Genomic DNA, 21,801 nt, shown 5'->3' with positions numbered 1-21,801 from the left:
ATGCAACTCAAATATGATTTGTGGTCAGCAAATATTTATTGATTATCCATCACACAAATCCCCATATAGAACCGTAACAGTTTTTTTTAATGATAGATGTACAAAAATAACTTGGCTTGAACCCTGCCTACAAGATGCTTATATTGTGAGATCTGTAACTGGAGAGAAAACAGATATGCATGAAACATTTTAATAAAGAACAATTAAATTGTTTGGTACTTAATGTAAGTGCAACAGGAGATCAGAGAAGAGAGTAAGCAAAAGAAGTTGATATAACAGGAAATGCTTTAGACACACTGTAATTGACAAGCCAGATGTAAATAAATGGCTGAGATTCTATGGCATCTACCCAAGACTGAAGCAAAGAAAAAAAATTTAATTTAATCTCTCTCTGTAGTCTTCTTTACATTTACATCACTGATCACTTCAAACATTTCCCTTGATTCTCTGAACTGGTTTCCTGTCTTTGATGTATATTTTTAAAACCTCTTGATTGGCTTTGGATCTCCCTGCTAGGTGTTTTTTTGTGACCCACCTAAGTTTTTGTTTGCACAAGACTTTGTTCACTCATAACTTTGTGGCCTTTCTTTCTTCTTGCCTGAGCAATCATTTCATTTTAAGAAAGATGCCCTTTTCTCCATGATGGCATTTTTCACTCTACCAGTTAGTTGTGTGGGGCTTTGATCCCAGGGATGGGATCATCTATGATTTGTAGAGTTAATATTTCTCCGCATTGTGTACAAGATGTAGTCTCTATGATTCCTGTTGACTATTTCCTTCCCATTTCCTCCCTTTTCTTAAATTATTACTTTATATAATATTTTCCCTATCTAAAAGCATGTCTTTTGTCTTTTTGAAAAAAATTTTTTTAAACCCTTAACTTCTGTGTATTGTCTCATAGGTTGAAGATTGGTAAGGGTAGGCAATGGGGGTCAAGTGACTTGCCCAGGGTCACAAAGCTGGGAAGTGTCTGAGGCCGGATTTGAACCTAGGACCTCCTGTCTCTAGGCCTGTCTTTTTGAAAATTTTGAGACTCTATAGTAGATTGCTTGACTTTTCCTCTCCTACTAGTATGTCTACTTTAATAATGTAATTACTATTATCTAGTTGTTTACCCAAAGATCTGACCCATATTAATTTCTGTCCACAATTCTGAACTAAGTTTCCTAATATGCCTTTTTTTGTGATTATAACAGTTAACAGTTTGAGCAATTAGTCATTTGTCTTTCACAAAATGTCTATTTTCTAATGGTCTCCATGATTTTTTTCTTTTACTATATCTATAGTTTCATCTGTATAGGGAGTTTCAGACATGAAATATCTATGCAAGTAAATCAACATCTTTTCTGTTAAGTATGCATTAAGAGAATTTTTATCTCCCCTTTATAGATGAGAAACCTGAGACTCAAGAGAGAGGTTAAGTGGTCTGTTGTGGGTCACACAGTTGGAAAGTTTCAAACAGTAGATTCAAACACAGTTCCATCATTCTGATCACATGCCATACTCATCCCTGTGATACACTTAAAGACAGCTATTCAATTAGCATTTATGTGCCAGGCACTATGCTGAGATTGGGATACAAAAGATGGCATAAAACAGACCTAGTTCCAAAGTCTAATGGAGAAAACAACAGGCAAATATCTATATACAGAGAAAACAAATACTGGATAAATTACAAGTAGTCTCAAAGAGAAGGCACAAACGTTAAGGGGGCTTTATGCAGAAGAGAGAACTTTAACTGAGATTCAAAGAAAGCCACTGAAGCCATTAGATAAAGAGAGAAAACATTCTAGGCTTAGAGGAGAACTGATGAAAATGCTGAGTTGTGCATAAAATTGTGGGAAGATGGTGGAGTAGGGTCGGAAGCTTTTTCGGCCTCCTAAAACCCCCCACAAATAACCAAAAATGATTCCATAAAACCAATAGTAAAAATGATAAAATAGGAATCTGGGGTGAAGATGAATAGCTAAGGACAATTAGGAAGAAATATTTCTAACTTCCCTTGCCTCAATCCTATCTCCATAGGCCCTGGGGGACAAGAACAAAACAAACAGAGGGAATCCACAAAGCAATCCTGGAGGGCAGGATTTGCAACCCCATTTTGTTTTCTGAATCTAGCGATCCTAGGAGACCCCAGCTACACCACCTCTGGGGACTCAAGAAGTAGACATATCTGAAGCCACTTTGCTAAGAAATGAAGAACTTTGGAGGACTAAAAAATGTGGATTGGATACATGTTTTATCTGGAGTTTCTGTGGCAGGAGAGGAGGAGTGAGGAAGGAGCGACCATGGGTGAATGGGGTTGTTGAGGGATTGGCACCCAAGCAGCTGTGGTTGTTCCCAGGAGAGTGGAGTCCCTGCTTGTTGTCACAGGAGAAGGGAGGCTAACTGCTTGAGGTTTTATTAGCATAACTGCCCATGGGCTCTGGTTGGAGAATCTGAGATCAAGACTGGGACTTCAGTGGAGGATCAGGAGTACATCTGATTCTGAACAATAAAAACTGAAATAATTAAATAAAACCCAGGAAAAAACAAATACACAGAAAAAAAAAATCCTGAAACCTGAGACAACATATGTCAACATAATAGGAAATTTGGGACTCCAGAAAAAAGCCTATAATTAAGTCTATTGGCCTGGCTGCTAAAATTTAAATAAATAAATAAAATGAGCAAGTAAAGGAGAAAGAATCTAACTATTGATAGCTATTATGGGGGAAAGAAGATCTTGGCTCAAATTCAGAGGACAGTGAAGTAAAAATACCAACTTCAAAAATAGCAGAGAAATAAAATAAATGACCACAAACTAAAAAGGGCTTTTGGAAGTGCTTTTGAAAGATGCCAAAAACAAATGAGAGAGAGTAAGGAAAAATTAGAAAAAAATGGAGCCATGCAAGAAAATCAAGAAAATTATGAAAGATCACCCAAATAGAAAAAGAGATCCAGAAACTTATGGGAGAAAATAACATAGTAAGAACTAGAATTGGACAAGGGGAAGCTAATGATTTCCTGAAAGAGTAAGAAATAATAAAGCAAAATCAAAAGAATGAAATAATAGAAGAGAATATGAAGCATTTTACCACAAAAACAAATGACCTGGAAAACAGATCAAGGAGAGAAACCATAAGAATCATTGGACTCCTAGAAGTTTATGATCAAAAAAGAGTTTAGACGCCATAATACAAGAAATAATTAAGGAAAAATACCCAGGGATTCTAGAAATGGAAAGCAAAATAGAAATAGAAAGAATCTAACAATCACCACCTAAAAGAGACACAAAGATGAAAATGCAAAGAAACATCACTACTAAGTTCCATAGACCCAGGTTAAAGAAAAAATACCACAAGCAACAAGAAAAAAAATCGCTTTAATACTGTGATGTTTAGTTAGACTAACATAAGACAGCAGTTGAAACATTAAAAGAACACAGGATATGGCATGAAGCATTTTACAGAGCAAAAGAATTGGACTTACTACATATCCAGCAAAGATGAGCATAATTGTAAAAAGGGAAAAAATGGATATTTAACAAACTAAAGAAGTTTCAATTATTCTGGGAGAAAAACCAAGAACTCAGCAAAAAACTTGGTCTATAAGAAACATGCAAAAGGAATGAGAGACTAATCATAAACAACCCAAATGTCAACTATAGCTACTGGGAATGGCATCATTGCCTGAGTATTTTGAAGGAGTAGGTATGGATGGAAGACCTGAGGTTGAGTGAATGTAATGGAGTGAGCCAAAATGGAAGCAGAATACACCAGGAAAAGGCAGGGTAGAATAGCTGTTTCATATGGAGAAGAAATGTTTGGAGGAATTACCACAGAGATGGGGACAAGTGGGTGGAGAAGAACCCATATCTCATCAGACCTGAGATAAAGAGAGAACAACATACATAATTAGAAGGGTAAAAATTATCTTAATTAATGTATAGAGAAACAGGAGGGAAGGGGAAGGGATAAAGGAGTGAGCCACTGGGGGACTAAGGGAAGAAGAGAAGGAAGTGTGGGTTAAGAGAAAGAAGGACAAGGATAAGAAAAGGAAGAGAAAGGAGGGATAACTAGAGGAGAGTATATATCAAGGGATGAGATGAGGAGATTAGGGAATTAAGAAGTAAAATGGCACACTTGGAATACAAGGATGGGAATTTAGGAAGGTGAATAGAATAAGAATTGAAAGGGAAAGGAGAAGGGAATGACCTTTGGAAAAGGGGGACAATTTGGAAATAAGAGGGCAAGGGGAGAAGATAAGGGAGGATTTTTGAAAAGAGGTGTCAATAGAATAGGTATTGGTCAAAGGAAATTGGATATCTGAAGATGAATATGAAAGAAAGAAAGGAAAAGGGGGACAAACAGTGAGAAAGAATAGAGTAGATGGAAATGCATAATTAGTAACTCTGACATTGAGTGTAATTGGATGAATTCAAACATGGGGAGAAAATGGATAACAGAAAGAATCAAACCCCAGGACCTAACCCTCATGTTATCTACAAGAAACACATTGAAAATGAGAGAAACATAAAGTGAAGGTGAGAAGCTTCAGCATAATATACAAGGCTTCAGCTGATCCAGAGAAGGCAGGGCTAGCACTCATGATCTCTGACAGAGCTGGGGCTAAAATGTATAGAAATGAATAGGATGAGTATACTATGTTGAGGGCTGGTACTAAGGCGAATGAAGTATTATCAGTATTATACCTGTATGCATGAAATGGTATAGCACCCAGATTTTTAAAGGAAAAATTAAATGAGATACATATGAAAATAGAGAACAAAATAATAATAGTGGTATACTTTAATTTTCTTCTCTCAGAACTAGGTAAATCTAACCCAAAAATAAATAAGAAAGAAGGTAAGAAGATGAATAGAATCTTAGATAACATAAATAAGATAGCTATCTGGAGAGCCCACACACACCTGCATGAAGTTAATAGCAGAGCTAAGCCTGAACATACCTATAATCCAAACATAATTTCTGGTGAAACAACAATGGCTTAGTCAGTATAGTTATTCTGCTAATGTCTTACTTCAATGCTCACCATACTAGGGAGGTAATCCTGCATCCCTGAGGGGTTGAGCACTAGAACAAAAGTTACACTGGGTATGACCAAGCTGGAAAAACTTGTTTCAAAAAGAACAGGATCTTGGCAGCAGATCGTCTCTGCTGCCTAAGGGCCAATTTAGCAAAATATGATCCTGGTGATATATGTTAACAAAGAACCAGACAGGCTAACGTAATTAAATTCAATGTTGATAGGAACATGGAGAAATGGATCTAATATTGCATTGCTAGAGCAGCTGTTAATTTTTTTTTTAAGAAAAAAAGATGGTAATACACATTAAGAACTGTAAAGTTATTCATGACCATTGACCTAGCGAGCTCAGAACTAATATTAGGCCATAAGGGCATTATTGAGAAAGTAAAAAGCTGAGTTTTTATGAAAATATTCATGGGAGCTTGGTTTGTTATGACAATATAACTGGAAATAACACAAAAGCAATGAATGAGAGAAATGGCTGAATAGATTGTGATATTTGAATATAATGGATTGTATTATGTTATTAGAAATGACAAATATTGGAAAAATAAGAGACAAAAAGAGAAGAAAAGAGAATAAGAGTAATATACTCCATGATTATATTAAAAAACAAAGCCAAAAAAATAGAAGGTAAAAAGTATCCAAGTAAAACAAATCCAAAGAGAAGTCAAAAGCAGAAATGTTTTCTAGCATACATATATAAATTACATATTTTTAAACAAATTGAAAACAATGTGGAGCTTGTGGTTTTGTGGTTTTGCACATACTCTTTTAGTGCATTTGTTTAGTTAAATGATTTTTGGTGGTGGTAGTAGTTACTAAGTATATAATCAAAAAAAAGAAAAGAAAAGAAAAAGAAAAATGCGGATTTGTGAGATAAAATGCCTTGTGTGAGAAACAATGAGGAGGCCAGGGTCACTAGACTACAGAGTAATTGAAGTGTAAGAAGGTTGGAAAGCTAGGACAGGATCAGGTCATGAAGGATTTTTGTATCTTATCCTGGAGGCCACCAGCATTTATTGAGTAGAGGAACCCCTTGAAGGGGGGTTTTCCAATAAATTGAAGAACTTGGGGTCTTATTATACCCTTTGGTGAATAAAGGAAAAGAAGGACAATTGATTGGCTTACATGGAGTCAAAGGAAGGAGGAGTTCAGCTTACCTGGGAGAGGCTTTTAAAACAAACTTCTAAAACAAAAAGGGCATTTAAGATTTGATTATATATATTATTATCTAGGCTGAGATCATTGAGTAATTGAAGATTTATTGCTCAATCTAGGGAGAAACCTACTAATCCTAAGTAGGGTGATTCCCCAGCTACCCAAGGGTTACATAAAACAACATATCAAAGGATTAGTGAATTAGAGCATGTTTGTAGCCACTAGGGATCCATTACTCTGGATTTTCTGAGAAAATACCAGCACTGGCTCTAGGGGTCAGAAGAATCTGAATTCTAAACTGGTCTTAGATACTTACTTGCTGTGTGACTCTGGGCAAGTTGTCTACCAAGAAAACCCCAAATGGGGTCATGAAGAGTCAGACGAGTCTAAATAACAATTCTATAAATCCTTAGAGTTTTAATTAAAACTAAATTGCCTAAAGAGAATTGCCTAAAGCAATGAGAGGTTGAATGACTTCCCCAAAGGAACAGGCAGTATGTGTCAGAAGGGAGAGATCTCTATTTAGCCTCTCCTGTACACATTTTCTTATTCTAACATATATTGTTTGCTTCTCGCTATCTTCTTCTTCCTCTCACAACACCTCCCCACCAAGGGCAAACATGGAATCATTTTTCACCTTTGTTTCAGCAAAGTGCCATACATTTAGTAAATGCTTAATCAATATTTATTGAATTGTATTAACACAGATAAAAAAGTTAAATGTACATAAATGTATTATTTAATTATTCTTGACAAAACTTCATGCATCATAGTCTACAACAGCTCCAACCTGGTTCTTTCTAGTCTGGCTAGTTGATTCCTTTATCCCTGATCCTTGGTGTTGCTCAGTGTAGCTATGTCCTTGGGTTCCAAATTGAAATAGCTATGTCTACAGTTATCTGAGCTCTAATTGATGGTTTTATATTCCCCTGGACTCTACCAGCACTTCTTTATGAGACCCTCTCTCTCTCTATATATATATATATATGAATAAATTGCTCTAAATGACTGATCAAATTTTTTAAATTTAGTTGACCATGCTTTCCTAGTCCATTCTAAATCACCTTATTGAGTGATAATAGTTTCTCTGAAAGTGTTATTTTTCTCTTTGTGCTCATTCCCACCCCCCCCATCCTACCTCCAACTTAGTTCCTACACATAGGCTTAAGTTTAGAGGTCTATTGGTCATTAGCTAGCTTCTTTATCCAGCCTCAGTATTCTTGCTAATATCTTCAGTCTCCATGAAGGTATCCTCCATACCTGAAACAGACTCTCATTTCTTTTCCAATCCCACCTGCTGGAGTCTTTCCTTCAAGAGCCAGTTCAGATGCTTCCTCTCTTCTCAAACCATCTTAGGCAGTCCTTGTCCAGATGAAAATAATCTCTCCATCGAATTTCTCATAGCACTTTGCTTAAGTCACTCCTTTTTTGTATAATAGAATAGAATGTATAATAGAAAAGAAATAATAATTCTAGAGCTGGAGGAGTTAAAAAGTCCAACTGTTTCATTATTATAATAATAAAAATCAAGTTGTCCTTCAGTTGTTTCAGTTGCATAGGACTCTTTGTGATCCCATTCAGGCTTTTCTTGGCGAAGATACTAGAGTGGTTTGCCATTTCCTTCTCCAGCTCATTTTATAGATAAAGAAAACTGAGGTATATAGGGTTTAGTGACTTGTCCAGAATGACATAGTTAGTGAGTGTCTGAGGCCAGATTTGAACTCTGGAAGATGAATCTTCCTGACTCTAGCCCTAATATTCTATCCACAGCTAGTATATGTCTGTGGGTGGATTTAAACCCAAATCTTCCTGTGTTCACATCTACTGCATCCCCTATGAATGAGAAGACTGTTGCACAGAAAAGTTAAGTGGTATATCCAAAGCCACACAGCAATTGTCAAAGAAAGAATTTGAACCTAGACCCTTCCTCTGATTCCAGGACCACTGCTCCCTCCACTCTACCCCACTGCCTCTTAATAATTTTTTTGTACTTGCCTTTCTCTCCATTAGATTTTCAAACCCTCAAGCCATAGGGTCTGTGTTGTATTTCTTCATCCCTTACTCCCAGGATATGGCCTCTTACAAAGCTGATGCTTCAAAAATATTTGCTGAATTAGACTGAGAATTTTTTTAAACCCTTACATTCTGTCTTGGAGTCAATACTGTGTATTGGCTCCAAGGCAGAAAAGTGGTGAGGGCTAAGCAATGGGGCTTAAGTGACTTGCCCAGGGTCACAAAGCTAGGAAGTGTCAGAGGGCAGATTTGAACCTAGGACCTCCCATCTCTAGGCCTGGCTCTCAATCCACTGAGCCACTCAGCTGTCCCTGGAATTAAACTGAATTAAATTAAAATCAACACTCATATTTTAGAACCTTATAAACAAGTTCTAATCAAGCCTTAACAAATGTGGAGAGTAAGCATTTCTCTATGGGACACAGAAGATATTCCTTACTATAATATTTTATTCTTATATCATACCCTTCATCATCATCATCATCATCATCATCATCATCAAAAACAAACAACCAACACTACTCATTCAGCATTTTTTGCTTATTGAAAAGTACTAGGCACTGAGGAGTCTTGTATGGAATTCAGTTAGACATTTATCTCTTTCTGTGCCATACAGAGGAAGCCTGGCATAATGGCTAGATGGCTGAACGTGGAGTTATGAAGAAATAGTTCTGAATTTGGACTCAGAGGACCTGGATTCAAAGTCTAGCCCTGCCATGTGACCATGGGCAAGTTGCTTAACGCCTGGGATAGTGATTGCCACATCTGAAATCTGCAGTGTTTGAACTAGATAAATTCATATTGTTTTATGGATTTCTATGGCCAAATAATTCATCACCAAGTGGTGAGGAGTGTCTCTGTATTGAGGTAAACTGATCCTTACTTAGAAAGAAAACTGAGATTATTCCTGGAACCATAGTTGAAGTCTTTCCAACATGATAGAACCCACCATAGCTCATGATCCCCTGGGGGAGTCTTTGAGAACACAGGGTCACCTCCATGCTAAGATGAGATAATAGAGTAAGGCAGCTTGATAATAGAAGAAAAATGGAATAACCTGCTAGAGGTAGACAGGAGTAATCAAATACAAATTGTATTTATAAAATCATAAAAGTGCTAAAGTAGGAAGGAAACAAGGAGAATGTCTAATCTAACTATCTCACTTTATTGATGAGAAACTGATTCCTGGTTCAACTTTCTTTCCACTTTATGTTGCAACAGAGTAATTAATTTTTATTATAACCTGGCATGATTTTTCTGCAAAATATCATCATCCTTAATGCAAGAATTCAATGATTACAAAAGAATTCCATTTATAAAAAATATTTCTTGTGCCCTTCCCCCCTCAAAAAAACCACTTGATCATTATGCCACATCTCACATTCTTTTTTTTTTTCTTAAAAAAAAACACAACAGAACTCTTACATTCTGTCTTAAATTGATACTAAGTGTTGATTTCAAGAGTAAGGGCTAGGCAATTGAGATTAAGTGTTTTACTAAGGATCACACAGCTAGGAAGTGTCTGATGCTATATTTGAACCCAGAACCTTCCATCTCCAGGTCTGGCTCTCCATCTACTGAGTCACCTTACTTCCCCAACTCCCAACATTCAATAAATTCCTGGGCTGCCTATTACTTCCAGGCTCAAATAAAAAATACTCTATTTGCCATTTAAAGTCCTTTATAACATAGTCCTCTCCTACATTTCCAGTCTTCTTAAACCTTTCTGTTTGTCATATAGTCCTCAGTTTAAAGGCACTGCCTCCTGGCTATTGCATGAATAAGGTACTTCCTTGCTAAGCTCTGGGCATTTTCTCTGGCTGCCTGCCATTTATGGAACACTCTCCCTCCTCCAATCCAACTATTAACCTTCCTGGCTTCCTTTAAATCCTAACTAAAATCCAACTTTTACAAGAAAACTTCCCCAGTCTTTCTTAATTCCAGTTGTTTCCCTCTGTTCATTATTTCTTATTTACCCTAGACATAGCTTGCTTTGCATATATTCATTGTTCCCCATCATAAACTCCTTCAGTGCAAGAGCTTACAATTTTTTTTGTCTCCTTTTGTACCTAGGTGCTTAGCACAGTGCCTGATATATAGTAGGCATTTAATAAATGTTTATTGTTTGAGTGAATGATTTTTACACTCATATAAATAATTCCTTTCTATTTTATGAATAAACTAATAACTCCTCTTCCTAATTTTTAAAGGTGAGTTTTTCTAAGGTTCTGACCTCGAACTGTTTCTCCTTTGGCTTGGCAATCTCATTTATTCCCATGGTTTTAACCATCATCTCTATGTAAATGACTAAATTTTTATATACTTCCCTGACCTTTCTAAGTAGTTCTTATTCCTGTGTCTCCAATTTTCTATAGGAAAGCTCCACGTCAAACTCAACCTGACTCAAACCAAGAATATTTCCTCCCCTTAAACCTGTTATTCTCTTTCATGTTCACTATTCCTGCTTTGGGTACCACTAGTCACCTTTCTTCTACCTTTTGAAACCTTGCTGCTTGCTTTGATTCTCCTTTTTCCTTCAAATCTCATATTCAAATTGTCATCAATTCCTGTTGATTCCACATCTGTAACGTCTCCTTACATCATAGGGGAAAAACAATTGCCTAGATACTTAAATTTAATTTGTTGTTGATTATGCATCTTAAAAATGTCTACATAAATAATAAATTTGTTGGATTTTACATTGTTTTCATTACAAAACCAATCCCCCCCCTCCCAAGCAAATCAATTTCATAGTTAGTGCTCACCGCAGCAGTAGACAATTTATGCTGACATTTGATACCTGCTGGCTACTGTTCCCAATTATGCCAGATTGCTGGAGAGCAGGGTTGTTGAAATAACAGTGGCAATGGTGCAATCAGATTAGTTAAGATTCTAGGAGTGTATTGGGCTTGGTTCAGTGAATCATCAAATTTCCACCATAAGCAGAATAGTGACATCTCTTCTTTTAGGGGGTTAACTTCTTATCTAGTACTGAAGTAACACGTTAATTCAATGTAAAGTTGCATCTTTGGATGTGTGACTGGATTTGCCCAGCGGCTAAAAACAAAATCAAAAGATTATAGAGAATGTGAATAAAAAGCAAACATCAAAACTTATGATCAAAACTTATACTAACACAGCCATAATAGATGATGCTAAAAGAGTGCCCTCGAGGCAGATCATGTGTTATATTTGTCCAGTGTCTTACAAAGCAAAAAGGAAACAGTGAGATCACCTCCTCAGGTCCTCTTCTCTTCCAGAACTGACTCATGACTGCTGGGCAGGGCTGAAGTAGCAAAACAAAAAGGCCAGAAGTTGTGTACACAATATAAATTCTTCTGGGACCAGGGGGTAAGCCTTCTTTTCTGTGAGAGTCATGACCTAGTCAAAGGGTGGGACAGAAGCAGGTTGAGGGAGAGAAGAAGAAAGAGAAAAAGGGAATTTGGCCAAAGAAGTGCTGCCATTTCATTTCCTGAAAGTCTTATAAGAGAAGTAGGATTGTAAAATTAGGACAAAAAGACTATTAACAGATCTTTTTAAACACATGGATCTTGAAAAAAATATATATGTAATTACTCTCCTTTGTACATTTCAAAACAGAGTGTATTTTAGATGTCACACCACGATCCAAACTCAGAGTCCCTAAAAATAGTGGGGGGAAAAGCTCTTCTTTATTATGGCTCAGGCGTGCTCATCACCAATTTCCTTCTGCAGGCGATAAAATTGCCTTGAAGTCTTGGATGGCATCATCTGCAGGAATGAATAAACAGAGCAAAAAGATTTCGCAGAAACACAAAAACCCAAGAGCAAAAGACTTACATCTGGGAAATTATCAGAATAGCCTAAAAAAAGAATAGAACTACCATTTAGTCATCTTATGTCTATACTGCTCATATTTCTATTCTTCTTACATCACTGAAATCCCTGGATAAATAAAATAGCTTAAGTAGCACTGATAACGGGATTGGGCTGCATCAATAGCCTAGCCCTAGTTTTACATCAACAGGATAGTTTTTCAAATACTGCATAATAGTATTCCCTGAAGTTCACATATTGCAACTAAGGTCATGTCAGGTGTTTTTGACTCCCCCAAACCCTTTTTTCCCTCCTCAAGCTTCTTGTGCTTTCCCTTCCCTTTCTCAGTTGAGTATAGCCCCTTACTTTACTAAGATAATTAAGGCCATTCCATGTGAGCCTCCGTTTCTCACTTCTACACCTCAAACTCCCTGGATATCATCCTTACCATCTCCTTTTTGCCTCAGCCTCTGATCATGAGGTGACCCTCCTTGCCAAGGTTAATCCTTCTACAATGGTTTCAGCCTTAATCATCAATCTTTTCCCACTAATCATCAACCTCCCCCATTTCCTCATTCCTTCCCTATTGCTTTCAGATATAGCCAAATCACCCACATCCAAAAAGTAAAATCCCTTATTAGACTCTCCAGTCACTTCAGATTATACTATACCTCTCCTTACTTTCTTAGCCAAACTAATAGAAAAAGCTGTCTATATTTTGCCTCTATTTCATCATTTTTTCTGGGTTTAATTAGCATCTCTAAATAGAAGAGGCTTAGATCTATTTATACATTTCCATTATCTCCACATTTAATTCCACATCACCGGCTGCCCATTGGACATTTCAAACTGGATGTCCCAGAAGCATCTCAATTCCGACAAATCCAAAGAGAATTCGAATTGTCATCAATAATTTAGTAAGTGCTTATTATGCACCAGCAATTGGGCTAAGTTCTGGGAATACAAATACAAGCAGAAAGGGTAGTAGTCCTTGTCCTCAAGAAGTTTACATTCTAAAAGGAGAAAGTTGCTTCCTACATGAAGGGAATTATAGAGAAAAGCCTGTGGGGATGAGTCAGCAGTATAGCCTAAATCAGAAGAAAGAGGAATGACATCATCAAACCCATCCTTCTACCAAACTTCCCTATGTCTATTGAAATCATCAGCATTCTTCAACTTTCCCAGGTTCATAATGTTGGCATTATCCACAACTCCTTGCTCTGTCAGACTACATAGACAATCAGTTACCAAATCTTGCCATTTCTATCTCTAAAACATTTCTTAAATCTGATTCTCTCTAATCATACAGGTGCTACTTTATGTCAGGCCTCTTCCAAACATCATAGTGAATGGCTCCCAGTTGGTCTACCTATTCAAGCTGCTCTCAACTTGTCTTTTCACTACCTCTGAAGTGATTTTTCTCAAGTCCAGATTACATGACACTCTCCTACTCAATCAACTCCATTGGCTTCCAATGGTTCCCTATTGCCTCTCAAATAAAATATAAACTGGTCAATTTGGCTTTTAAAGTCCTCCACAGTCTGGCCTCAACCTGCTTTTTTCTGCCCGATGATGAATTCATCCCTTTTCTGTACTCTACAGTCCAGCTAAATTGCCTTATTTTCTTCACACTCCATCTCTCACCTCTTTGCTTTTGTACAGGCTTTGTTCTATTATAACTATACTGCAACTTCATTTCATAAAATCCTACTCTTTTTTCAAAATTGCTCCAGGACTACATTTTTAAAATAAATTTTATTTTTTCAATTAAGTATAGAAAAAATTGTGACAATTGTTTTCTTATTTTTTGCAATTCAGATTCTCTCCCTTTCTCCTTCTCCCTGCTATAGTAAGTAGTCTGATATAGGTTATACCAGTCCTTTCATGCAATCCATATTACAATATTTTCCATTTTGTGATAAAGACATATCACATACATAATAAAAAGTCCAAGAAGGATGGCATGATGTGATTTGAATCAGATTCTAACTGTTCCTTCTTTGACTGTGTTTGGTGTTTTTGTTATCATGATTGGCATTATCTTGTTTTGTGTGATAAAAGTTTAGTCCTTCACAGTTGATCATCATACAATATTTCTGATACAGTGTAGACTGTTCTGGTTCTGCTCACTTCACTTTGCAACAGTTCATATAAATATTTCCAGGTTTTTCTGAACTCATCCTGTTCATTATTTCCTATGGCACAATAGTATTCCATTTACAGCCATATACCATAGCTTGTTCAGTCATTCCCCAATTGATTAACACCCTCCATCCAATTTCCAACTCTTCGTCCCTATAGAAAGACCTGCTAAAAATAATTTTGTACTTGTAGGTCCTTTTTCCAACTCTGATCTCTTTGGGATATAGACCCACTATTGACATTTCTGGATTAAAAGATATGCATAGTTTTATGGCCCTTCAGTCCTGGTTCCATATTGCTCTCCACAATGGTTATATCAGTTTATAATTCTACCAATGGTGCATTAATACTCCAATTTTCCTATATTTTCTCCAACATTTATCATTTTCCTTCTTGGTCATATTTGCCAATCTGATAGGCATGAGATGGTATCTCAGAGTTGTTTTAATTTGCATTTCTCTAATTAATAATAATTTGGAGCATTTCTTCATATGGAGATAGATAGCTTTAATTTCTTCATTGAAGAACTATTTGTTCAGATCCTTTGACCATGAATCAAATAGGGAATGAGACCACTTTCAATGTGAAGTCTTTCCTGATTTACTCAACTGCTAAGAACTTCTCTCTCAAACTACCTTGTATTTAGGCACTATGTATTTATTTATGTTTTTCAAATATAATTTGGTATTTTTTGTCAAAATTAGTAAAATTTTATTTAAACTTTAATAAAATGAAACATATGAGGCAGCTTTGTGTTGCCTGAAAAGAGTTTGTGATATACCAATTAATATAAAAATAATGCCAAATAATAAAATGTTATAAATGTACTTATAAATGTCATTATTTGATACAATAAAACCCATTGGAATTTTGCATCAGCTATTGGGGTCAGAGGGTGGAGGGAAAGAACTTGAATCATGTAACCATGGAAAAATATTCTAAAAAAAATTAAATGTCAAAAAAGTAAGTGTCATTATTCATTGTATTTGTATCTCCAGTGCCTTAAACAATGCTTGGTACAGAATAAGCCCTCAATAAATATTAGTTAATCAGTCAATTGATTGATTGACAAGTGTTATATTCATAATCTGGGAAATGATGGATGCCACCTTGACGGACAGGGATGGCATTTGGAAGACTCGGAATGTTCCCAGGTGCCCTGAGCCAGAGGCAATCATCGGTTGGCCCCACGGTATAAATACCCCTGACAGACACTTTAAGGAGAGGCTCTCTCTGGAGATCTCTGGATAGGAGTTTCTGGACTGGGAAATCTCTGAGTGGGTGGTGAAGGGTGGCAGGGAGGTCTAAGAAAAAGAGGGTAGGAATAAATCTGAATATTTCCTGATAGACTGTGAGAACTAGTGCATCACCAACACTGGTAGTGAGAAAGCTGAGAGAGTAAGATCATCAATACAGCTGTATCAATAGCTTCCCCATTCTCTGGCTTGGCTGTGGCCAGGTCTGGCCAGAGGTAGTGGGAGTGAGTAAATCTCCAGCTTCCACGTGATCAATAGCTTCCAGTCCTGACTGTCAACTAGTTTATAGATAATAGATCAATAGGGTCTCCAATCCCCAATCCTTGTCCTTGTTATCCTTTCCCTGTTTATAGATAGTGTTCAACAACAAGTACCTTCCTGAATGGTCTTTATATCACAACCCTTGGGAAAGGAGTCGAACACAGTCAGATCCTAAACGTTATCCAAGGCAAATCAGTAGCCCAATACTAATCTATCCAACCCCAGCTTGGACCTGGAAAGGTTACCCATCTATCTAACCTCTCGAAGATTCTTGCTTGGGCAGCTATTAGAAAGAAGGGATAACTTACAGCAGCAGTCAAGAGTATTAGGAGTAAGTGTTCCTCCATCAACTGCAGCTGAGGAGAGTACAGATAGATTCATCAACATCATTGTACATCTATACATCTCCTTTGGACCTTTTATTTGTAACACAAGTCAAATGAATCTTTAGAGTTTTTTCTGACTAAATCTTTTCACATATTTAAGTTCATCTGAAAATGATATTTCTGAATGCAGTTCATTTCTCTTCTCTCTCCAAATTACAGTTTCATCTTCATCTTGTCACTGTGCATTTGTTTTCAAGTGCAATTAAGGACTATACCAGAGAATGAGCAGCACAGGTGTTGCCACTCATAGGAGTGGAAAAAAAAAGGTACAGGCATGCCCTGCCTTGCATAATATTGTCCCAACCAATGTCACTTTACAAAAACACCATTTAGAGCATTATAACCAAAATCCAGTGTTAGGGTGTGAATGCCACTTATAACATTACCTAAAAGGTGTCCTTGGATACAAATCAGGTGGTCAACAACTAGCTGACAAAAGCTATCATTTCATCCCCAATAAATAATGTTAATGACCCAGAATGTCAGTCTGCCTATTACTCACCACATGTGAATAAGTCTTGTTTAAATGGAATTAGTCAGTATTGTGACTTTGCCAAACAATGTGCTTTTGCAGAATGAAATTAATAAGAGTGAAATAGAACAAACTGACCAATCTACTGCTTTTTGGGGACCACTCAGAAACAAGAGGACTAATGGAAGGTCCTAGCACATTGGATGAAAACCCTATGAAGGTTCATGGGAGGATATATTGGGATGACAACATGTGAATGGGTAATAATATGTGTTATTGGTGAAAGTACCTACCTCGGAAAGCTCACAGATTCTTTGAAGCAACCAATAACATTAAGTAGGGAATATCTCTATGCATTTGTTTCACTGTGACTCAAATGATAAAAAAAATTTTTTTTAATTATGCCCCTTAATATGGTCGATATTCAACTCGTTATCTTTATTTATTCATTAACATTTTTATTGTTACTACTATTTAGGTTTGCTGTTATTATATTACTAGCTGTCTATATGAATTCTATCGTTTAATAATAATTTTTAAAATTTCTTCAGCATTTATTTAGAGCCTACCATATACGAGCTTCTATGGGTGATTCAAGAATGCATAAGACATTTATTTAGGACTTTAGAGTTAATAAAACTTTGTGTGTTTTGTATTTGTAGTTTGTATTTTCTCACTGGATCATCACAAAATACTCTATAAAGTAAACATTAGTCCAAGTCTTCTAATCTGAAGGTTCAGCATTCTATCCACACTTCCTTTCCATTAAGTGCAAGGCATATTGGAAGCACTTTATGAGTGCTTGATCTAATTTGACTTTTAAAAGTTTATCTTCTAGCAAACACTGCTTATCATTCAGTTGTTCAGACATGTCTCTTTGTGGCCCTGTGGACTATAGCATACCAATACTATCCATGTTTTTGTTTTTTTTTTTGTTTTTTTTTAGCGAAGATACTGGAATGATTTCTCATTTCCTTCTCTGGTGGATTAAGACAAACAAAGCTGTCTTGCTCACCTTTGCATAGATAGTAAGAGTCTGAGGTCAGATTTGAACTCCAAGCCCAATGCTCTATCTACTGCACCTCCTGGTAGCTGCCATTACAACTTTACTGTTCAATAAATTTTACTCAAGTATTTTAATAGTTCCTGTGACTTTAAAAAGATTGCAAATGCCTCCCACACTATATGGTTCTCAGGATTTTTAATTTTAATTTTATCTATAGTTTCAGTGTTATAGGGAATTCTTAATAAGAAGGTTCTCTAATGTAGACTGGACTTCTCTATATGTCAGAGGCTAAACTTGAATCTCTAGGTCTTGCACTCCAAAACCAATTCTCAGTTCTCTTCATTAAACCTTAGCTATCTTTTATCCTCAGAAATATGGGAAGAAAAGTTGAAACAAAGATAATTAAAATGAATTAAATTGTCAGTTCTAAAGAGCACAATATTTACTAATATATGCTAGTTAGTTGATTCATTTTGACACTAAAAAGAAAAAGAAGAAATCTTTGTAGCTTAAGGGTGCTCTGGAATCTGAAGCAATGTTGGAAACAAAAACAACTCCTTGGTCATGGAAGTTGGTCACAATCAACTATATTAAAGATGACCCAAGTTCTGAAGTAGGATATGACTATTACTGATAACATTTTTAAGAACAAAAGCTGCTATGAAAAAAATACCATCCAATCTTTAACCATTTTTCTAAAATTCAATGAAACTAAAATATATGTAGGATATTTACACAAAGATCACTGTTTTCTTCAAACACATTAAAATAAGTAAAGAAGGAAACAGAATAAATCAGCACACTCACATGCCAGTTTAAGCTGAATTTTGCCCTCTAAGAGAAGAGCTTCCAAAAATGATGGGAAGTTAATGAGACATGTTATGACTAGAAAGCTATTCCATTTGAGTTGAGTTAGAATTCTAGGACTGGTCTTTTTCCATTTCAATTGATTTGCCTACCTTTTCCATTTTCTTTTAATTTTTGCATAACTCTTACACTATTCTAGAGAAATTTCATGAAATGATGAAAGCTCAAAGAATAAAATGAGATCATTGTGATCAATTCTGCTACAGGCAAGTTAAATGCTGATTAGCCACTTACCATAAAGTGTTATTACAAATTTTGACTTTATGCCAACAAGTACTTTATGTACCCAAGCCCTGCCAAAAGCAGTCACTGGGGACAGAATGATAAATGCAGAAAATAGAAAGAATCATAAAATCTTTGTCCAAATAAAGCTGGCTAAAGAGCCACAGTGGATGAAGAAATTTCATAGAATGTTACAAACACACCTCCATGGTCGTATAAATTTATAATCTAATAGAAGATGGTACCAGAGTAGAGAAGGAAGACTCGCTAGTGAGAAGGAATAAAAGAAAGGATGAAGAGAGTAGAATTTCTTCAGAACACCATTTTGCAAATATTAATAGAAAATAATTACCATGTGTATTAGGGTATTAGTGGAAATAAAGCAATTGTAAATCAAATGCTGCTGGAAAAATAGCATCAGATAAGAAGAAAAACCCCAAAGCTTGCTCTTAAAAAGTTAGGAGCTTCCAGCCCTAGAGACCTCCAGTGAACAAACAGGCAGTTTGTGCATTCAGGAACTTAATAGCCTACGTTAGCAACAAATGTCACAGAGAACTGAAGATCTGAGTTTCAGCAAATATGGAAGGTGAAAGAAATTATCCTGTGACCCTTAGAGACTGTGCATTGTTTGCATTCCATCCAAAGTCAACTAATAATCGCAAGTATGCTAAATGTAAATTGGTTGCCCTTTAAGAAAAAGGATAGGGCTGTATGACCATCATTCTACTTAATTTTTTTTTTCCAACAAATTGTTCTTTAATCAATTTTGTATTCTGAAAATGAAAATACAACAGGCAGAAATTCTCTCACTACAAAAAATAATAAAAGAGATACAAAAAGTAATTTAAAAAATATACAAAAGTCATACAATTTCCCATGAGCCAAGATGGAAAAATAAATAATAATTTCAACTCAATTGGAAAGCAAGTTCTTCAGGCTAGTTAGGTGATTTGATAATAGCATACCAACACCAATGTTTATGAAAGTGACTAATAACTATTTTGAAGACCAGTGATTCCTCCCCCACCCCCAGAAATGATTATTTTTAGAACCTAGCTTTATGTTTCTAAAAGTCATTATTGCTAGGCTAGGCAGGTTTAGTTATATAAACAATTAACTATATTTGAGATGCGTTTCTGTTCCAGTGGCCTTAGCTCTGGGGTTTACATGTTCAATATCCCACAAATCGGATCCCTTTGTCTCATTTTGCCTCACCTAGAGTAGACTGTTGAGGATAAAAGGGTTTCTAGTTCTTGTGTAAGCACAAGAAAACAATGAATATCAGCTAGAGGATAGCCTTTATTTTACTTCACAGAAAAAATAAAACACAAGGACTCAAAATAGCTCATAAATAATCACCATAATTCTCTGCCAATTTCTGATGAGAGCCACTATTAGTCCAGACCTATATAATCTTCCCACTTTTTATTACTAATGAGTTTGGGATTCTGCAGAGGTTCTTCTTCATGCTTTAATGACTTTCACCTTTGACTCAAAGAACTATTTAGTCTTCTAGCACTATGATAAGAGTTTGACCCATCACCAGAAGAGAAACTATTTTTTCCTTTTTTTAACAATTTTTTCCAGATTACATGTAGATATAATTTTAATAATTTTCTGATATGTTGTGATTCATGTTCTCTCCCTCCCTTCCCCCTGCCAGAAATGAGCTAATATTGTTTCATTTATGTTTTTTGTTTATGCCAGAAAGCCAATTGTGTTTTCACAATAATTCATGGCAGAGCTGGAGTTAAAATCCAAGTTTTGGTTCCTCCACATTATGGCTTGTTCTTTTCTCCCCAAGTCCCAGAGCATATGCTTGATCCTTTGTCCAATATTGTGAATAACTAGATGTCCACCCTCTTTCTCTAGAAGGGTGGGTTCCAGAAGTCCAGGGTTAGGAACTCCCTCATCTTCTATGTAGGATGCCATGGCCCATGACTCCATCCTTTCCAAGGGCCTCCTGTTCGAGAGATTCAGCCATTGCTTCCCTCTACCATATCTCAGGTCATGTAACTAAAACATACCTCTAACTCAAGGCTGCCATTTACAATTTTGGGATATAGGGAGGGACAGAACCACTGTTCCCTGGACAACTCTTGATGGATATAATAAAAAATGGTCTTAAGGTGTAATAATGGAAATCCTTTGATATGCAGACCATTCTGTGTTATTAACAAAAGACAACCTTAAGCAGAAAATTTTGAATTCCTTCCCTCATTTATAACTCAGAAATTTTAAATCTTCTAGAATTTATCTTGGAAACAACTTTAAAATATCACATATTTTACTATTGCCCCTCCTAAATTCTCCATTTATTTCAATTACTATACTGGATTTGTTCCTTCATTACTATTAAAATAGTAATGGTGTAAGGTGCCACTCACAAATATCTGTCTTTTGACCCCACTCACAAAAACCTAAAGAACTTTATCATTTAAATAATTTTGTTTCCCCTAAAAGGACCACTTCTTTCTTGCAAGCACTCAAGCTAATAAGAAACAGAAAGATTTACACAACGAAACAGCTAGAACTCATACCTAAGCCTATAAGTAATAAGTAAAACTTGGCCACTTCTTACAGGCATCTGTCTATCATCTATCTATCTATCTATCTATCTATCTATCTATCTATCTATCTATCTATCTATTCCTTCCAACTCATATTATTACTCAGTGTGCCTCAGGGCAACTAGAGTATCAACCATCTCCTGTCCTGGATGTAAACAATCTATAGAACTAAAAACACAAAGAGCAAGGTTTGGCACTCTATCACTGCATTTGGTTCATCACTTGTCTCATTAGGTACAAATTCTTTCCCATGAAGGATGGATTGTATGCAGTAACCTTCATTGAAGGCCTCTTTACCATTCTTGATATATCCTAATCTGGTTTACCACTATTCCCAGATCCACATGGGTTGTTTTCTCCAACTGTCTCTGCTGCTAACTATATTTTAAAGGTTAACCATAATGCTAATGTGTATTTCTTTTGTTTCTTTACTCAATTGTAATAGTAAAGACTGTGTGCTAGGAAGTTTCTACTTCTTCATTTATTCTCTTTTTTTTAAACCTTAACTTCTGTGTATTGGTTCCTAGGTGGAAAAGTGGTAAGGGTGGGCAATGGGGGTCAAGTGACTTGCCCAGGGTCACACAGCTGGGAAGTGTCTGAGGCTGGATTTGAACCTAGG

The sequence above is a fragment of the Gracilinanus agilis genome, chromosome 4, assembly GCF_016433145.1.
Source record: "Gracilinanus agilis isolate LMUSP501 chromosome 4, AgileGrace, whole genome shotgun sequence".
Lineage (NCBI taxonomy): Eukaryota > Metazoa > Chordata > Mammalia > Didelphimorphia > Didelphidae > Gracilinanus > Gracilinanus agilis.
Note: the sequence above shows the minus strand (reverse complement) of the source record.